Raw genomic sequence first — 5,000 nt, 5'->3', positions numbered from 1 at the left:
AAATGCATTATTCGTACATATGAGAGATTTAGATCATCCTATTAACTGGAGTCAAGCAAGAGCCTTAATCCCATGTAATGACAGTTAAAAGGAATATCATTGAATCTTGTTTCAAGTCAAATAATGGAAATGTTCTAAATTTAAGTCTTGGTTTATTTAAACTTGGTGCTTTCATAATGAAGAAAGTTGTAGATAAATATAAGCAACCAAATTAATATATTAAGTTTTTACATGTTTTGAATTGAACAGATAATTTGTAGTTTCCATTAGGGTTAAATCTATGTTTTGATTTGTGACCGTGTGATATCCGATAATCCTGGATTATCTTCTTAACATTTGCCCTTATGACAATTAACCATCTGGTATTTTTGATCTATTGTTTACCTGATAACTTTCTCTCCAATTGTATTTCATTCGTTCCTTGACAATGTGTTAGGAAAGACGAAAGAAAGAGCTGATTCTTGGCTATTTCGTTTTCCTGTGGTTCGCATATATATATATATATATCTATATATATATAATATATCTAATATATATATATATAATTATATCTAGATATATTTTCTATACTATATTTATATTAGATCCCTATCTATATTATATATATATCGGATAATATCTTACAGGATTAGTTATATGCTATATATTATATATATATACATAGATATATATATCAATATCTATATATCTTATATATCTATAATATATATATATATATAATATAGTATCTATATTATATAATATATATATCTATAGTAATTTATATATACTAGTATTATATCTAATACGATATAAAATCTATATATATATATAAATATTATATATTATATATCTATCTATATATATATATATATATATTATATATATATATTATATCATATATATATATATATAGATATATTATTATATTATTTATATATAGAATATTTTATTATTATATTCTCTTATATATATATATATATATGATATATATATATATATATATATACATATATCTATATATATATATTAATATATATAATATATATATTATATATTTATAACATCTATATATATTTTTATTATATATACATATATTATATATATATTTATATATATATCTATATATATCTATATTATATATGTTTTTTTTATATTTATATTTATCTTATATACATATATTATTATATATATATATAATATATATATAATATAAATATATCTACTAGTATATTACATAATAATATCTGTATCTCATATCACTAGATATAATATATATCTCTATATTCTATATCTCTCTTATATATATCACATCTCTAGATATCTATCTATCTATATATATTTCTAATCCATATATATCTCTATATCTCTATCTATATATATATATATATATATATATAATCTATATATCTATATAATATTGTCTCTACTCGCTATATACTCTACTACATATTATATATACATCTATATTATTATATCTAATAATTTAATATCTATCTCTCTATATGTAATATATCATATATATCTCTCTATTCTAAATATATTATCTATATATATCTAAATATATACATCTATATTTCTATCTATCTCCCTATCTTCTATATATGTATATATATATCATATATCTATATATAATATATATCTATAGATTATATAATTATATATCTCTATCTCTCTCTATATCTTCACATCTCTATATCGTCTCTCTCTATATTCAATATCTATATATATATATACCTGTATATATACTCTCTATAATATATATATATATATACTATTATATCTCTATATCTATATATATATCTATATCTATAACTATATCTATGTATATCTCTCTTCTATATCATCTATATAGATATTTGTTATATATGCATTCTTATATATCTATATATATCTATATATATATTCTATCTCTCTATACAATTATATATGACTATAATCGATCGTTATCATATATATTTATATATATATAATATATACAATATATATATATTATATATATATACATATATATATAGATATATATATATATATGCTATATATATATATATAGTATTATATATTAGATAAGATAGATTAATATATAGATAAATATTGATATATATATACATATATATATATATATAGATAGATATATACTATAGATTATACATAGATCATATGTATAGTATTATCTATATATATTATAATAGATATATTTTATATATCTATATATATATAATATATAGAGATATATCCAGTATATATATATATAGATATATATATACAATATATATATAGTAGATATATATATATATTCTATAGATAGATGTATAGATGATATATATATGTAGATATATATATATAGGAGTATATATATTATATATATATATATATATATATATATATATATATATATATATACCTATATATATATATATATATATGTATATAATATATAGTATATATAAATATTATATATATATCAATATATTATATAGATATATATATATATAAATGATATATATATATTCTAATATAATAATATATATATATATATTATTTTAATTTTTTTATTATAATTTATATATATATATATATATATATATCTTATATATATATACATTATATATATTATATATATATATATATATATATATATATATTATATATATGGATATATAATATATATACTATAATATTATATATATATATATATATATATATATATCTATATATATATATATATAAATTATATATTATTAATAATATATATATATATATATTAATATATAAGATATTATATATCTATATATATATATAATATATATTATATATAATTAGCTATATATAATATATATATAATATATATAGAATATATATATATATAAATATTATATATTATATATATATATATATATATATATATATATATATATTATATATATTATATATTATACATATATATATATATATATTATATATAGATATTATTTATAATCTATATTATTATTAATATAATCTATTTTATTATATATATATATATATCAAAACAATACAAATGTCCTTTACAATATCTGATTCGCTCTACTTCGGAATTAATATTTTTTCATATATGCTTAACCGATGGAATTGCATTAACGATAATAGAATTGGCGATCGACAGGCGCGAACCAGCGACCTCTCAATTCCAGGACTGGCAGTGAAGCCTTGGTTTAAGGCTTCACTGCCAGTCTTTGATTGAGAGGTCGCTGGTTCGTGCCTGTCGATCGCCAATTCTATTATCGCTTAATAAATTTCCCCCTCGGTTAAGCATATATGAAAATATATTAATTCCGAGGTAGAGTGAATTAAATATTAAAGGACATTTGTAGTTCGATATATATATAAATCACGGTATATATATATACAAAAATATATATATATATATATATATATATATATATATAATATATATATTATATATATATATATATATATATATATATATATATGTAGTATATATATATAAATATATGTATATAATATATATATAATATATATATATATTATATATATATATATATATATATCTATATAATATATATATATATATATATATATAATATATATACATATATATATATATATATATATATATATATACGTATATATATTTATATATGTAGTAAATGTAATATATATATATATATATATATATATATATATATATATATATATATGTTTATTTATATATATATATGTATGTATATATATATATATATATATATATATAAATATAAATAAATATATATATATATATATATATCAATTAGGCCATTGTTCCAGGTATAACCCCCTTTATTTAACTGCTCATTGCATTGCTTTACGCTAATGAAAATTTCCCGAATGGCTACCCAGTCGCTGCGATTGACTCTTCCAGTTTCATTGGTGATTTTTAAATTTAGAATAATTTATATTTCGCGTTCTTTGTTGCTTCAGGAACATGAGGATTTGCGTTATTATTTTAATTTATTAATTTTTTCCCTATTCGCTTCTCATAACAATGAGAAAGATGAAACGACTTTGTATGGACACACACATCGCGCGCGCGCGAATATAATATAATATAATATATATATATATATATATATATATATATAGTATTATATATATATAATATATATATATATGTGTGTGTGTGTGTGTGTGTGTGTGTGTGTGTGTGTGTGTGTGTATGTGTATGTGTGTTTGTGTTTGTATGTGTATATACATATAGATGTAATTTCTCTTTAGCTCAGACGCTATTTTTTCTTGTGGCGATAACTTTTCTTACAGAAAGGTTTCTTTGACGTTCAAATTAATTCTAGGAGAAACCCATCTTATTCCGATATGTTTCAGTTCCGTGAGAGAGAGAGAGAGAGAGAGAGAGAGATGGAGACGAGAGCGAAGGAGAGAGATTGAGGATGGAGGAGAGACGAGAGAGAGAGAGAGAGTAGGCATTTGCCCGTGGTTTTTGTATTATTTTTATTAGTTTAGTGTAAATGTCTTTTTTTTACCTATTTTTTCGTCTCATAGCCTGACAAATCGTGCCTGCTGGAATTCATCAACCTCAAATACATTAACAGAGCCCCATTACTATAGACGTCCTCATGAACGAAACATTATATTTTTCTTATCTCTCCTTCACTGAAGCTACACTTTCGTCTTCCTAAACTGGGTGAAATCGGAGGCTACTTTGTTAGGGGTTGAAGATCTCTGAATTTTGGTCTATCACTTTTCAGTGCAATCCAGTCTCATGACTCTTGCTTTTGTTGCGTTTACTAGTTTTCTGAAAAGAATCCTATTTGTCTGTCTGTCTGTACTTTCTGCCCGCCCTCAGATCTCAAAAACCACCAAGACTACATGGCTGTAAATCGGTATGCTGAGCACTCATCCTCCAATTATCAAATATACCTAATTTCAGCCCTCTAGCCCCAGTAGTTTACATTTTATTTAAGGTTAAAATTATCCATAATCGTGCGTCTGGCAACGTTACAGGCCAGGCCAGGCCACCACCTTGC

The sequence above is a fragment of the Macrobrachium nipponense genome, chromosome 4 (assembly GCF_015104395.2).
Source record: "Macrobrachium nipponense isolate FS-2020 chromosome 4, ASM1510439v2, whole genome shotgun sequence".
Lineage (NCBI taxonomy): Eukaryota > Metazoa > Arthropoda > Malacostraca > Decapoda > Palaemonidae > Macrobrachium > Macrobrachium nipponense.
Note: the sequence above shows the minus strand (reverse complement) of the source record.